Genomic DNA, 18,368 nt, shown 5'->3' on the forward strand with positions numbered 1-18,368 from the left:
GTGCTGGACACCTTGCCAGGCCTTGGCATGCTCCTACAATACTTTTGATTGTTTTTTGTTTTTGAAAATTTTTGACAGAAAAAAAAGCGCCATTCCGAATATGCATACTGGTTGTAGGAAATTATTAAACTATCAAATCTTCGCTAAAAGTATTCAGGAAGTAAAGTGAACTATGAACAGACCGATGAACAGATTTTCAAAATTCCTTTTACAAAGACCAATAAATAAAAATGATGGATAACTTTCAGAATTTCTCATACAATATCAAGTAAGGGTAAGACAAACGACCAATCTATGACACTGCGAAAAAAATCTATTTTCATTGTGAATATGGTTTCATCGCAATAACGATCAATAAGTTTATGACGACAATGCTAGAACTGCTAAAGCGATAATATAGTAGCAACATAACAATGTTCAAACAACTTAGAACAAACAAAGTAAGAACATTTCTAGAGAGGGACATCCCAATTTACAAGTCATTTATAAAGGCATCGTGATTACAGATTAGTTTGTATATATTGTATCACCATCACTGTTAGCGATCCGATGGATAAATCTGTTGTAGAGTTGTCACTCGTTCAGACGTATTTAAATATTCTAAACATCAACCCAACAATGTTAGAACTGTAAATTTGCATTAGCAAATTTTTTGTTTTTCCCTCACCAGAATTCGAACTGAGATATCGTGGTACCAAATTACATTGCACTATGATCGGCGCGCTAGACCAGTCGACCACTTTGGCTCTTATCAAAAGTGATAAACTAGAAAATATGCAACTTGAAGCGGCTATGCGAGTTACTGGCGGTACACTAAGCTATCACCCATAAACAAATTATACAATGAAGCAGGATGGGAGTTACTATCAGAAAGACGACGGTAAAAAACATGAAATGTTTCACAATAAGACCCCTGATTATTTAAGCGATATTATCCCTCACAACTGTGTAATATTCATAACTATGACCCAAAACGAACGAATGACACACAACATATAAAGTGTAGAACAGCATTGTATCAGAAATCTTTTCTTACGTCAGTCATTCGATCCTGAAATGCTTTTCTGGACGATATCAGATTTGGTCCCATCTAAGTTTACACTTAAACGTTACCTTAATCAAAATTTAAGTAAAATACCAAATTATTATTTATATGGAGAATGGAAAGGACAAATACTTCATGCCAGACTTCGGATGGATTGCAGTAATCTAAACGAACATGTATTAAGAGAAATCTTGAAGAAATTAAAAACTGTACTTGTGGTAGAATCGAAAGCAGTAAGCATTGTCTTCTCGAGTGTACTCCCTTGTCCGAAAACGTACAATAGAAACTATTCCGTTCCCATAAAATATAAAACACTCCTGTTTGGATGATCCTGTTTGGCAAAATAACCTCAGTCAAGAGGAAAATCTACTTGTGTTTAAACAAGTTCAACAATTTTTAGTAGATTCAAAGCCATTTGGAATATATAGTATTTCATGGTTAGGATCGTAATTGGGTAAGACAGTCTTGACAAAGTGCTGGACACACACCAACCCGGTACATATCATATAGGAAAGATCAGACAAAAAAATCAACTTTTTATATGCAGTTATTTGCCTTTTTTTTTTACAGGGAGACTGATTAATATATGAAGAGAAATACTGATTCGAATCCCTAAGTAATGTATTTCTGTAATTATATGCATATGACATGTATACATGTACATGTTTTTTTTTATATGATATGTTTTAAAAGAAAAAAAACCCAGGTATTTCAGGGGGAAAGGTTGGTAACCGGAAAAAAAATACATAACAGTTAGATGCAGAGAGTTCAGGGAATATAATGGAATAGCATTTTCTAATAGCATTAAACGTGTTTGTAAACCGTCGAAGATCAGACTTGGGGCTTCAGTAACTAAAATTTAAAAAAATCACTGTGACTAGGACTGGTCTATCATTATGTACTTTATTTCTAAGGATCATGCAAAGGTTGGCACGTCTACTATGTGAATGCTATGTGAATGCTATTATATCCACGGCGAATATTCGTAACACTTGCTTTCAGATTTTAGCGTCACGGAACGCTAAATACTTTTAGTTTTTTGTTTTTTTTTTCGATATCACACAGTAGATTGCAGATTTGTAGAGTGTAAAACTCCAAAATTACGAGAAATAATATACAACCAAGTGTCGCACGGAACTTTTGAACATTTAGTTTATTATATATAAAATTCGGTACGCACTGAAACCCGGACCGGACCGGACTCCGGACCCGGACTCAATATATAGTATCAAAGCATGTCCAATTAAGTTTTTGTAAGATGTTTGTTCATCTTCAATTAAGACTATTTTCATTTACTTGACTTACGATACCTGCAAGACACTTGCGATGCAGATTATTTTTTTTGTAACATAGGATCCGGACTAGCTTGAGGTTACTATACTAGGGATACCTGTGTGTATTGCAGTACGAGATTTAGCTATTAAACTGTATACAAACGGTGTATTGTTGTAAAGATTGTTGACGGAAAAGTGGATGAATTAATTTTTTTTTACTAAAATCTCACTTTATAAAATATATTAAGCCGAGATTTAAGGAAATAATTGAAAGTTGGTCAAATACGACGGGTCCGGGTGGTGACCTTACATGACCCCGGACTAAGTGTATTGCTAAATATGGCATCTAGAACAATGATACAAAACTGCAGAAATTATTTGACGAAGACATCTTTTTCATGTTTATTCATTTACCCGTTTTCTCATTTGTTTATAAAGGGCAAAAATAACAAAAGCCGGTTATAAGAGAAAGATAAAAAAAACCAAGGTGAGTCCGGCCCTTGACCTGAAATAACCCCCGACTTATATAAACAGCAAAACAGAAATAAACTCATTTAATTGTTTGGTTGAAATATTTGAGGTTTTTTTCTTCTTCATTCATTTCTTTATATATATGTTGAGGCGATGGTCCTCGGATAAATCAATAAAAGACAATAAATCCGCGATTATAACATGTAATAAACAATATTGGACAGGTGAGTCCGGCACTTGACCTGACATGACCCCGGACTAGCTTGAGGTTACTATACTAGGGATACCTGTGTGTATTGCAATACGAGATTTAGCTATTAAACTGTATACAAACGGTGTATTGTCGTAAAGATTGTTGACGGGAAATTTGATCAAAGGAAAAGTTTGGACTAAAATCTCACTTTATAAAACATATTAATCCGAGTATATACGAAATAATTTAAAGTTGGTCAAATATGACGGGTCCGGGTGGTGACCTTACATGACCCCGGACTAAGTGTATTGCAAAATATGGCATCTAGAACAATGATACAAAACTGCAGAAATTATTTGACGAAGACATCTTTTTCATGTTTATTCATTTACCCGTTTGCTCATTTGATTATAAAGGGCAAAAATAACAAAAGCCGGTTATAAGAGAAAGATAAAAAAAACCAAGGTGAGTCCGGCCCTTGACCTGAAATAACCCCGGACTTATATAAACAGCACAACAGAAATAAACTCATTTAATTGCTTGGTTGAAATATTTGAGGTTTTTTTTCTTCTTCATTCATTTCTTTATATATATATGTTGAGGCGATGGTCCTCGAAAAAATCAATAAAAGACAATAAATCCGCAATTATAACATGTAATAAACAATATTGGACAGGTGAGTCCGGCTCTTGACCTGACATGACCCCGGACTAGCTTGAGGTTACTATACTAGGGATACCTGTGTGTATTGCAGTACGAGATTTAGCTATTAAACTGTATACAAACGGTGTATTGTCGTAAAGATTGTTGACGGGAAATTTGATCAAAGGAAAAGTTTGGACTAAAATCTCACTTTATAAAACATATTAATCCGAGTATATACGAAATAATTTAAAGTTGGTCAAATAAGACGGGTCCGGGTGGTGACCTTACATAACACCGGACTAAGTGTATTGCAAAATATGGCATCTAGAACAATGATACAAAACTGCAGAAATTATTTGACAAAGACATCTTTTTCATGTTTATTCATTTACCCGTTTGCTCATTTGATTATAAAGGGCAAAAATAACAAAAGCCGGTTATAAGAGAAAGATAAAAAAAACCAAGGTGAGTCCGGCCCTTGACCTGAAATAACCCCGGACTTATATAAACAGCAAAACAGAAATAAACTCATTTAATTGCTTGGTTGAAATATTTGAGGTTTTTTTTCTTCTTCATTCATTTCTTTATATATATATGTTGAGGCGATGGTCCTCGAAAAAATCAATAAAAGACAATAAATCCGCAATTATAACATGTAATAAACAATATTGGACAGGTGAGTCCGGCTCTTGACCTGACATGACCCCGGACTAGCTTGAGGTTACTATACTAGGGATACCTGTGTGTATTGCAGTACGAGATTTAGCTATTAAACTGTATACAAACGGTGTATTGTCGTAAAGATTGTTGACGGGAAATTTGATCAAAGGAAAAGTTTGGACTAAAATCTCACTTTATAAAACATATTAATCCGAGTATATACGAAATAATTTAAAGTTGGTCAAATAAGACGGGTCCGGGTGGTGACCTTACATAACACCGGACTAAGTGTATTGCAAAATATGGCATCTAGAACAATGATACAAAACTGCAGAAATTATTTGACAAAGACATCTTTTTCATGTTTATTCATTTACCCGTTTGCTCATTTGATTATAAAGGGCAAAAATAACAAAAGCCGGTTATAAGAGAAAGATAAAAAAAACCAAGGTGAGTCCGGCCCTTGACCTGAAATAACCCCGGACTTATATAAACAGCAAAACAGAAATAAACTCATTTAATTGCTTGGTTGAAATATTTGAGGTTTTTTTTCTTCTTCATTCATTTCTTTATATATATGTTAAGGCGATGGTCCTCGGATAAATCAATAAAAGACAATAAATCCGCGATTATAACATGTAATAAACAATATTGGACAGGTGAGTCCGGCACTTGACCTGACATGACCCCGGACTAGCTTGAGGTTACTATACTAGGGATACCTGTGTGTATTGCAATACGAGATTTAGCTATTAAACTGTATACAAACGGTGTATTGTCGTAAAGATTGTTGACGGGAAATTTGATCAAAGGAAAAGTTTGGACTAAAATCTCACTTTATAAAACATATTAATCCGAGTATATACGAAATAATTTAAAGTTGGTCAAATATGACGGGTCCGGGTGGTGACCTTACATGACCCCGGACTAAGTGTATTGCAAAATATGGCATCTAGAACAATGATACAAAACTGCAGAAATTATTTGACGAAGACATCTTTTTCATGTTTATTCATTTACCCGTTTGCTCATTTGATTATAAAGGGCAAAAATAACAAAAGCCGGTTATAAGAGAAAGATAAAAAAAAACAAGGTGAGTCCGGCCCTTGACCTGAAATAACCCCGGACTTATATAAACAGCAAAACAGAAAAAAACTCATTAAATTGCTTGGTTGAAATATTTGAGTTTTTTTTTCTTCTTCATTCATTTCTTTATAAATATGTTGAGGCGATGGTCCTCGGAAAAATCAATAAAAGACAATAAATCCGCGGTTATAACATGTAATAAACAATATTGGACAGGTGAGTCCGGCTCTTGACCTGACATGACCCCGGACTAGCTTGAGGTTACTATACTAGGGATACCTGTGTGTATTGCAATACGAGATTTAGCTATTAAACTGTATACAAACGGTGTATTGTCGTAAAGATTGTTGACGGGAAATTTGATCAAAGGAAAAGTTTGGACTAAAATCTCACTTTATAAAACATATTAATCCGAGTATATACGAAATAATTTAAAGTTGGTCAAATATGACGGGTCCGGGTGGTGACCTTACATGACCCCGGACTAAGTGTATTGCAAAATATGGCATCTAGAACAATGATACAAAACTGCAGAAATTATTTGACGAAGACATCTTTTTCATGTTTATTCATTTACCCGTTTGCTCATTTGATTATAAAGGGCAAAAATAACAAAAGCCGGTTATAAGAGAAAGATAAAAAAAAACAAGGTGAGTCCGGCCCTTGACCTGAAATAACCCCGGACTTATATAAACAGCAAAACAGAAAAAAACTCATTAAATTGCTTGGTTGAAATATTTGAGTTTTTTTTTCTTCTTCATTCATTTCTTTATAAATATGTTGAGGCGATGGTCCTCGGAAAAATCAATAAAAGACAATAAATCCGCGGTTATAACATGTAATAAACAATATTGGACAGGTGAGTCCGGCTCTTGACCTGACATGACCCCGGACTAGCTTGAGGTTACTATACTAGGGATACCTGTGTGTATTGCAATACGAGATTTAGCTATTAAACTGTATACAAACGGTGTATTGTCGTAAAGATTGTTGACGGGAAATTTGATCAAAGGAAAAGTTTGGACTAAAATCTCACTTTATAAAACATATTAATCCGAGTATATACGAAATAATTTAAAGTTGGTCAAATATGACGGGTCCGGGTGGTGACCTTACATGACCCCGGACTAAGTGTATTGCAAAATATGGCATCTAGAACAATGATACAAAACTGCAGAAATTATTTGACGAAGACATCTTTTTCATGTTTATTCATTTACCCGTTTGCTCATTTGATTATAAAGGGCAAAAATAACAAAAGCCGGTTATAAGAGAAAGATAAAAAAAACCAAGGTGAGTCCGGCCCTTGACCTGAAATAACCCCGGACTTATATAAACAGCACAACAGAAATAAACTCATTTAATTGCTTGGTTGAAATATTTGAGGTTTTTTTTCTTCTTCATTCATTTCTTTATATATATATGTTGAGGCGATGGTCCTCGAAAAAATCAATAAAAGACAATAAATCCGCAATTATAACATGTAATAAACAATATTGGACAGGTGAGTCCGGCTCTTGACCTGACATGACCCCGGACTAGCTTGAGGTTACTATACTAGGGATACCTGTGTGTATTGCAGTACGAGATTTAGCTATTAAACTGTATACAAACGGTGTATTGTCGTAAAGATTGTTGACGGGAAATTTGATCAAAGGAAAAGTTTGGACTAAAATCTCACTTTATAAAACATATTAATCCGAGTATATACGAAATAATTTAAAGTTGGTCAAATAAGACGGGTCCGGGTGGTGACCTTACATAACACCGGACTAAGTGTATTGCAAAATATGGCATCTAGAACAATGATACAAAACTGCAGAAATTATTTGACAAAGACATCTTTTTCATGTTTATTCATTTACCCGTTTGCTCATTTGATTATAAAGGGCAAAAATAACAAAAGCCGGTTATAAGAGAAAGATAAAAAAAACCAAGGTGAGTCCGGCCCTTGACCTGAAATAACCCCGGACTTATATAAACAGCAAAACAGAAATAAACTCATTTAATTGCTTGGTTGAAATATTTGAGGTTTTTTTTCTTCTTCATTCATTTCTTTATATATATATGTTGAGGCGATGGTCCTCGAAAAAATCAATAAAAGACAATAAATCCGCAATTATAACATGTAATAAACAATATTGGACAGGTGAGTCCGGCTCTTGACCTGACATGACCCCGGACTAGCTTGAGGTTACTATACTAGGGATACCTGTGTGTATTGCAGTACGAGATTTAGCTATTAAACTGTATACAAACGGTGTATTGTCGTAAAGATTGTTGACGGGAAATTTGATCAAAGGAAAAGTTTGGACTAAAATCTCACTTTATAAAACATATTAATCCGAGTATATACGAAATAATTTAAAGTTGGTCAAATAAGACGGGTCCGGGTGGTGACCTTACATAACACCGGACTAAGTGTATTGCAAAATATGGCATCTAGAACAATGATACAAAACTGCAGAAATTATTTGACAAAGACATCTTTTTCATGTTTATTCATTTACCCGTTTGCTCATTTGATTATAAAGGGCAAAAATAACAAAAGCCGGTTATAAGAGAAAGATAAAAAAAACCAAGGTGAGTCCGGCCCTTGACCTGAAATAACCCCGGACTTATATAAACAGCAAAACAGAAATAAACTCATTTAATTGCTTGGTTGAAATATTTGAGGTTTTTTTTCTTCTTCATTCATTTCTTTATATATATGTTAAGGCGATGGTCCTCGGATAAATCAATAAAAGACAATAAATCCGCGATTATAACATGTAATAAACAATATTGGACAGGTGAGTCCGGCACTTGACCTGACATGACCCCGGACTAGCTTGAGGTTACTATACTAGGGATACCTGTGTGTATTGCAATACGAGATTTAGCTATTAAACTGTATACAAACGGTGTATTGTCGTAAAGATTGTTGACGGGAAATTTGATCAAAGGAAAAGTTTGGACTAAAATCTCACTTTATAAAACATATTAATCCGAGTATATACGAAATAATTTAAAGTTGGTCAAATATGACGGGTCCGGGTGGTGACCTTACATGACCCCGGACTAAGTGTATTGCAAAATATGGCATCTAGAACAATGATACAAAACTGCAGAAATTATTTGACGAAGACATCTTTTTCATGTTTATTCATTTACCCGTTTGCTCATTTGATTATAAAGGGCAAAAATAACAAAAGCCGGTTATAAGAGAAAGATAAAAAAAAACAAGGTGAGTCCGGCCCTTGACCTGAAATAACCCCGGACTTATATAAACAGCAAAACAGAAAAAAACTCATTAAATTGCTTGGTTGAAATATTTGAGTTTTTTTTTCTTCTTCATTCATTTCTTTATAAATATGTTGAGGCGATGGTCCTCGGAAAAATCAATAAAAGACAATAAATCCGCGGTTATAACATGTAATAAACAATATTGGACAGGTGAGTCCGGCTCTTGACCTGACATGACCCCGGACAAGCTTGAGGTTACTATACTAGGGATACCTGTGTGTATTGCAGTACGAGATTTAGCTATTAAACTGTATACAAACGGTTTATTGTTGTAAAGATTGTTGACGGAAAAGTGGATGAATTAATTTTTTTTTACTAAAATCTCACTTTATAAAATATATTAAGCCGAGATTCAAGGAAATAATTGAAAGTTGGTCAAATAAGACGGGTCCGGGTGGTGACCTTACATGACCCCGGACTAAGTGTATTGCTAAATATGGCATCTAGAACAATGATACAAAACTGCAGAAATTATTTGTAGAAGACATCTTTTTCATGTTTATTCATTTACCCGTTTGCTCATTTGATTATAAAGGGCAAAAATAAGAAAAGCCGGTTATAAGAGAAAGATAAAAAAAAACCAAGGTGAGTCCGGCCCTTGACCTGAAATAACCCCGGACTTATATAAACAGCAATACAGAAATAAACTCATTTAATTGCTTGGTTGAAAGATTTGATTATTATTTTTGTTTGTTAAAGCTATATATATTAACGATGACCATCATGTAACAAACAATATTGGACAGGACTATCTTGAAGTTACTACACTAGGAATACCTGTGTGTATTGCATTACGATATTTTGCTTTTTAACTTTATACAAACTGTTTATTGTAATAAAGCTTGTTGCTGAAAAAAAAAAACGAATGGAAAACAACATTCAATACCATTATTTTTTTATATATATATTTGCATTCTTTAATGTACAACTTAATTTAAAAAAAAAAGAATGAAAATAGTACTTACCAAGCAAAACGTCAATATCATCAGCTGAACAAAATGCACGGTCTCTATAAGTGTAAACTATTGCTGTGTCTGAATCCATAGTGAATAATGAAAGTATCACCAGAAATTCTTGGTTTTATATTCAAATAAACGTTGTCATGAGAAAATGTCATTTTTATTGCAGCCCCTTTTTGACTTCGCATAATAAGTAAGGGTAGATACCAGGTGTTGGAAGAGTAGGTTGACACGTCGGGGGTATATAGGTATATTCCAAATATACAAATCTCTAATTAACTTTTGACGCAAGAAATATACTTGATGTCAGTAAATTAATTTAATGAGTTTGAAATTATTTTGTGTAATGAGAAGGAGTTGGTCACAAGAATGCAGATTAATGCTGGCATGCGAATACATAGTAAATTGTAGTTTAGAGATATTACAAAATATTAAAACTTATATTAAAGAATGTTTTTAACTATCAATATAATATAAATGCAGCAATAACAGTATTTGCATAAATTCTAAAATATATTATACAACCTATTTTATTCCTGCTTTTTTAAATCTTCTACGACTGGCTTTTTTGGCGCATGACTTGGTCTTTCTATGGGTAAGATAATGGAATCATGCTGATACTTATATTCCTATTTTGATAAGATCGTCATTATGGTTTTTGTCTCTCAATTGAAAAGAAATTATATTTAAGCGCTTTGCTCATGGTAGATCCTTTAATTTGAATAAAATATGATCATTTACAAGTGAACACAAACAAACAAAATCATATTTTTGTTGTATATGTATGACATAACTTTTGTGTAAATGGTAATGGCTCTTATAAACACATTTTTATATAAATGAGGTTGTTAGGTTTCGTTTAAATTGTTTGACATTGTCATTTCGGGGCCTTTTATAGCTGCCTATGTGGTATGGGCTTTCCTCATTATTGAAGACCGTACGGTTACCTTTATATGTTAATATCTGTGTCATTTTGGTTTCTTGTGGAGTGTTGTCTCTTTTGCAATCATACCCCATCTTCGTTTTTTATAATTTTTTTTACATATTGACTATAATACATAATCTGAATTAAAGCATATCCCTGCTCCATAAGAAGGACTCTTGATGACGTGTGATATTAAACGATGTAACAGAGGCTTTGGTGGTAATCATAATCCAATTGACTCCTCTTATTACATATTTATTTTATTCTAATCCAAAAGAACGATGAGATACCTTCATAAAGATGCTTTTTAGTATCTTTCTCTCGTTTTCGTCTATTACGCTCTTGTTGCATATGAGTGTTCGGCGTCCCTGTTAACGAAGGGGAGATGTGGAAAGACTAACAGTTCTGTATCCATCTGAGTCCACATCTAAGACAGTTTTTTCGAGGATGGGGAGATTCATTTTTTTACGGAATCCAATATTCTGTTGATAAAATTTATGTCTCATTTGAAAGAACTCAATAAAATGTACGTGTATGTATAACTTAAGAACCAAAGCGGTATTTTTGGAATGGGTACGTCTAACCACCGCTCAGGGCCTCCTGAGTGCACTAAGGAAATACAAAGTGCAATTAGGACCCTTTATAGTCAACGTATTTATACCCAAGATTGATTTATATATTCGTTTATACACGCTGGTTATTTTAGAGTTAAATGTTGGTAGAATTTGAAATCGAACTTAGATAGATATGTTAATAATTATTGCAATAATTTTTAAGGAAGGAAAATATAATAATTTGAATTTTGCGATCAGCATTTCATTAATTTCAATTCTCTGTTTTATCAAATATTTTAGTCTGCAAAAAAATTAAAACGATTTTTAATTTGCTCTAACGAAAACGGAACAAATGGATGGGAATGGCAGTAATTTCAAAGGGAGAAAATTACTTTAAAGTTTTCAATCCGTGAACAGAATTTATTAAATTTCAATCATGCAATGGATATACCAAGCCACTTTGACTTTTTGAAAACAAGTAGTATACTACGTACATAGTTTGACTTTTAATCGCTTGAGTTTAATATCATAAAACTATAAAAAGGGTCATCATATATATGATGATAAGAATGCTCTCGAATTACACTCGGGACCTGAAATGAATCCAGAGTACGATTATAGATTTTAAAATATCGGTTAGCTGATAGACAGTCACAGGACAAATCACATAAAAAAACACAAATTTGATAGGACAAAAAGTCACAAATAATTCGTTGACGATTATTTGAATATATATAAGAGAAAGTGCTTGAAATATTTCTTTTTACTCCATATATATATTTTCATTTTTAAGTTAAAGAAATTTTTCATAAGCCTTGAAAATGAAAAGTGATTTAATTTTATTCCTGCAAAGGACATATTTCTTGGCACTATGAAGCAATTTAAGTACCTTAACATTTTGTTTTTATAACATTTTTCAAAAAGAGGAAAAACAATTCTAGGGAACTTTCCCTTTATAATGTTTTAACCAGTCTGTGTAAAAGCTTATTCTTCTTTATTTATATTGTTTCAACCGACCAGAAACATATATATTTACATGTATATATGTAAATATGTCTCTGACCTGACCGTCAATAACTGTTAATTGCATTAAAGATCATTAAATAGGTCAAAACAATTGAGTCCGGGTCCGGTATCCAGTCCGGGTCCGGCGTCCGGTCCGGGTCAGGGTTTCATACTTGAGTCCGGGTCCGGAGTCCGGTCCGGTCCGGGTTTCAGTGCGTACCATAAAATTCACACTATAACTGTTAAATGAAGAAAAAAAAATGTTATTTTCCAATAAAAAATGTGTTAAATTACAAGTGAAAATCGCATTCAGTTTTTTTTTGTATGTTTTGTTCAAAATGCAACATTCTTTGCAAACACTTCTTAAAATCTTGAAGGAAAACAAAAAGCCATATATACAACGCACATTAGCAAAAATGAAAGACGCGATCACAAAAATATACCATAGCACAAATTTAATGATATCACACATTCACAATGGCGGGATGTATAAGTACCGAGCCACGTCAAATAGATATTACCAAAACATGACTAATGATAAAACAGTAAAAATGTGTTACTGTATATGGTGTTGTTGAAGTTGGATTCTATTCCGATCGTTTTGGTGCCTAGAAGCAGAATGTGCATTTTAACAATGTGCAGATCGTTTATTTGTCTCTGTAGCGGATAGATCGGCACGCAATAAAATTGGGACAACTCGTTTATATTTTAGTCATGATTACTTAAACTTTATGGTGCATGCATACAGAGTAACTGACAATATTTTTCAGTTGCAAAAAATAAAATAGCAAAAATACCGAACCCCGCCCAGGAACATTCAAAACGAAAATACCGTTATCAAATGGTAAAGTCAAAAGCTCAAACACATCAAACAAATGAATAACAACTTTCATATTCCTGACTTGGTACAGGTATTTTCTAAAGTAGAAAATGCTGGACTAAAACTGGTTTTGTAGCTTGCTAAACTTTAATCTTGTATGCCAGTCGCACAAAATTCCATGCTTGCCGCACAACGTTTGTTTCTCCATTTGAGAGTTCTAACTTTGATTCTTCCATGCCATTTGTGTTTAAACCAGAACAATTGTAGAAAACAGTAACATGCTATTGATAGTACTATGACTGTTCATGACCATATGCATGGTCAATTAAAATCTTTTGTAAGTAAAACAAAATCCGTACTTTGATTAATACAGGGCAATTATTCGTTATCGTATATACTACGTATACGAGTTTTCGAACTTTGCTTATGAAGGTATACCGTATATGGCTATGACTTCTACATGGACCTTTCTATCATGATTTTTTTCTGTAAAATCTTTATTTTCTTTATTTCCGTTGAAAACCCTTATTTTTTTATATTTTTTATATAAATTTTAGGTACGGCATGCCGTACCAACGAACATTATTGGTACGGCGAGTGCCGTACCTGCCGTACCGGCTGCTACGCCCCTGTGGCTATTATTCTTTTGTTTCTCTGTCCTATATTTTCTCCCATTTATCTGTTTATTTATTGTAACCCTGTCGTGTAATGTTGTCATTTTAATGTTATAATTAACACTGCCATTAAAGCGGGAGGTTTGGCATGCCACAAAACCAGGTTCAACCCACCATTTTTTCATTAAATGCCCTGTACCAAGTCAGGAAAATGACCATTGTTACATTATAGTTCGTTTCTGTGTGTGTTACATTTCGGTGGTGTGTCGTATTTCTCTTATAATTGATACGTTTCCCTCAGTTTTTTTAGTTTGTAAACCCCGGATTTGTTTTTTTCTCTATCGATTTATAAATTTTTAACAGCGGTATACTACTGTTGCCTTTATTTATAGAAATTAAGCAAGAATTGTACACTTGAAAAATCTAACTAAACATTATAGTGCCTAACAAGATTTTGTGAGGTAGACGAAATTGACTTTAAAACGATCGTATTGACTTTTGATGTGCAGAAATAGGCAGATCGGACATATTTTGACTTTAGTTACTTACTTCTTAAGTTTGGGATTAATTGTAATCAACATATTCCAATGAGACTGAAAAATGCTTTTTTTTAGTATGATAAATAATAATTTTACCTGCCGTAGTCGTGCGTAAAATATATTTCGGTATTTCTCTTACGAAAATGACTTGTTTAATGGAACAAAACGTATTATTTGTAAACTTTCTCTTTACTCTTCACAATAGGCTTTTAAAAAATAACCTTTCCAACTGTATATTCCGAAAATTTTGTGAAAATCGAATAAGTGGCAATTCTTACCTTTCATACCTTAACTTTCATTGATAAAACATAATATTGACTCGTCCAGTGTCCAGTTTGAAGGTCATTTTAGTTACCGGTCACATTCATGCACGTTCTAATTAATCAATAGTCATGTATGAAAAGCATAAACAAGTTTGAAGGTAAACTAATAACAACTTAATCCAATCAAATTGCCTACGATTCAATAACAATGACCAGTCCACATCATAAAAATGTATAGGGGTAAACTGGGTAGGGAGAAAATGTCAGATATATTAAGTTCATTATTTTGCAATAACGAGTAAAAATTTGTTAACCAATAGATTTGTTATAATTTCATAATCATGTCGTTATGTATTGGTATAGTTTTTGGATCTTTCATTAGCGTATTTAAGGCTGTAGAAAGTTTGGCCTTCAAAAGTCAACATAATCATTGACTTTATAAAGAAAATTCGCCTTTTTAAAACATTGAATGTTTCACAAATAATACGCGACAACAAAGCAAAATCATTTCTTAAAACACTGCAAAAAAAATAATTATGATTGATGCAGTGGTATTGTCATAAATTGCACTGGAGTGAACAGTGGTCCATCAAACGTCGAATTCCCTCACACAATGTTATCACACACTAGGATGGAAAGGACAGACAGAGGAATTAACGTGCGATATTTTATGTACCCGTCAATGCGTCGCGCTTTGGTGAAAATATATATGTAGTTATTTACAAATGAAATTACACATAGGTAATATGTACAGTCCTCTCGCTATTAATTCAATCGTTTTTGCCAAATGAAAATTTTCAAAATTATGGTAGATCATGGTATTGTTTCTCTCTCTGGACAAAAGCATCCTTTAGCATATTGAAGATTCTCCTTTATAAGATTTTGTTTTTGTTTTCTGACAACATAAAAAAGAAGATGTGGTTTAATTACCAATGAGACAACTCTCCACGAGATACAAACATGACACTGAAATTAACAACTATAGGCCACCGTACGGTTTTCAACAATGAGCAAAAGCCCATACCGCATTTTCATTTTAAAAGCCGTAAACATTATTATAATGACGTTACGCACGATATTGCGTCCCAATTGGTAACGTCGAAATTTGACATTTTACGTCGGTAATCGAGTATACATTGTTCGTTTTGTTTGTAATCATTTTTGATCGATATGGATATACTTCAAAGTCTTGAATATGCATGAAATATTTCCTACTGGTAGTTACTCAAGCAAAAATAAACAATACAAAATAGGTATTTGGTTGAGAAAATAGTGCCTATAGTATATTATATAATGCGTTGGTCGCCCGTTTAAATTTAAGAAGAGAGGGAAGGGAGCAAGGAATTGTATATTTAAATATACAATTCCTTGAAGGGAGGAAGCAATTCATGTTGCTTAAATAACATAGTTTTTGTGTTTTGCGCTTTTATCTTTTATCTTTTTTTTAAATGTTGTTGTTTTTTTTGTGGTTTTTTTTGGGGGGGGGGGAGGGGGTGTGATGATAAGTGAAATGATTTTAATGAAAAAGACTTCTATTGTTTACAACGGAGTAATTAAATCAACTTCGGAAAGAGAATGATTGCGTGAAAAAATAATTATATTCATCTGATATGTTTACAAGTTTTCGATTGTATAATATCGAGGTGTAACTCCTCAGGTACAACAATTTTACTGCCTCCTTCAATTTCAGCACAAATGAACCGTATTGCAGATGAATAGCAGTCCGTAATCACTTTTCTTGAGATGTTTCTCACTTAGACCACAAACAAAGAGATGTATTTATGATTCACATGATTTTATATCCGAAAACAATATTACAATTTTTAGTTAGCTCTTTACAAGCAATTATACATCTGAAAAATGTCGTCGGGAATTTGCAGCGACGTAGTGCACTTTAGCGCTAAGGCAGCAACCATTTGATTTTCTGGGGGGGCTATGGTTTTTTTTGGAAAAAAAAGTTTGTTTCCAGTTTTTGGAGAAAAAAATAATTTGTTTTTGATTCTGAGAAAAAAAAATTGTTTGTTTCACCCTCAGCTGCCACTATATGTAATGCTAAAATTGAAAGAAAAAAATTGTTTTCGACTTGTCGCGAAAAAAATAGATTGTTTTTCGCCGCAGGCGAAAAAAAAAAATTTGTCCAGAAAAAAAAACCATAGCCCCCCCCCCCCCCCCCCCCCAGAAAATCAAATGGTTGCTGCCTAACGTTGAGGTTACAAAGGGGGGACGCAATTTTTAGGATAAATCGTGTTTATCATAGAATACAGCACTGTGAAATATATTTTTTAATTGATATTTGGAGAAAGCATGACAAAATGCAGTTTATGCAGAAAATGATAAAAATGACGTTTTCAGAAACACTTTATTTCCATATTTTTTGGATTAAAAAAATACCACTTTGAGCATCTGGTCCACAATATCAAGCAAAGCTAGAAAAATTGTATAGTCATTCGTGTAGGAATTTATATTTTTACTTATTGTCACTTATCACAGCTTCAAAATTGAACCCGATCTTAATAATTTACGACGTAGAATATTTGCTCCAAAAACTCTATAACATTGCCTAACTTTTTTGCAAAATTGCACAAACTCCCCTATTTTCAGTCTCAATTTTATGCAAAACGAGCACGGTGACCTATGTTTTATTTTGTGTTTTATTATATAACTCTCCAAGGCCTACAACATATTTCAAAACTATAACCAGGTGCTCCGCAGGGCGCAGCTTTATACGATCGCAGAGGTCGAACCCTGAACAGTTGGGGCAAGTATGGTCAAAACATTCAAGCGTGATACAGCTCTGACTTTGGATTGTGATCAAATTTTTGACATTATATGGTGTTTTTTTACACAAAACAAATGTCAAGATTTTACAAATCAATTAAAGATTTCTTCTTCAAACTTATTTCAATCTAAAATTAAATAGTTGACACAGCATAGGTTTCCGACACAGAATGAATGAGGTCTAATGAACTTAAACATTAAATTTTGCCTTTGAGCAATTCACTATGCAGTTGAATATTAATCCTCTCAAAAAAATGTTTGAAGACATTTTCTTTTTATTTATGAAATCTGAAATGAGAAAAATTTAACCCCCCCCCCATTTTTTTCTTCACATCCCCCTTTCCCTTTTTCCAAAACTGATATCAATTAAAATTTCTAATGGAGTTTGCAACAGTAACTACTCTTAAATACATCATAAAATATTAATATGTAAAATAAAGTGCTTGTTATCACTGAATGGTAAAGATTTGTTGGTAGTAAAAGTGAATATACATTGTATATTGTATAAAACAATGATTTAAGTTGAGTCAACTACTATTCTGAACAAAGAAAGATAACTCCAATTGAAAATTTCTTGCTATTGCACAATATTGTGCAATTAGATATTTTTTGCTATTGCGCAATACTGTGCAATTGAAAATATTTGCTATTGCACAGTACTGTGCAATTGAAGATTTCTTGCTATTGCGCAAAACTGTGCAATTGAAAATTTCGTGCTATTGCACAATACTGTGCAATTGAAGATTTCTTGCTATTGCTGAATACTGTGAAATTCAAAATTTCTATATATAATAATTTTGGATCCTGATTTGAACCAACTTGAAAACTGGGTCCATAATCAAAAATCTAAGTACATGTTTAGATTCAGCATATCAAAAAAGCCCAAGAATTCATTTTTTGTTATAATCAAACTTAGTTTAATTTTGGACCCTTTGGACTTTAATGTAGACCAATTTGAAAACGGGACCAAAAATTAAGAATCTACATACACAGTTAGATTTGGCATATCAAAGAACCCCAATTATTCAATTTTTGATGAAATCAAACGAAGTTTAATTTTGGACCCCGATTTGGAACAACTTGAAAACTGGACCAATAATCAAAAATCTAAGTACATTTTTATATTCAGCATATCAAAGAACCCCAAGGATTCAATGTTTGTTAAAATCAAACTAAGTTTAATTTTGGACCCTTTGGACCTTAATGTAGACCAATTTGAAAACGGGACCAAAACTGAAAAATCTACATACAC

The sequence above is a fragment of the Mytilus galloprovincialis genome, chromosome 6 (assembly GCF_965363235.1).
Source record: "Mytilus galloprovincialis chromosome 6, xbMytGall1.hap1.1, whole genome shotgun sequence".
NCBI lineage: Eukaryota > Metazoa > Mollusca > Bivalvia > Mytilida > Mytilidae > Mytilus > Mytilus galloprovincialis.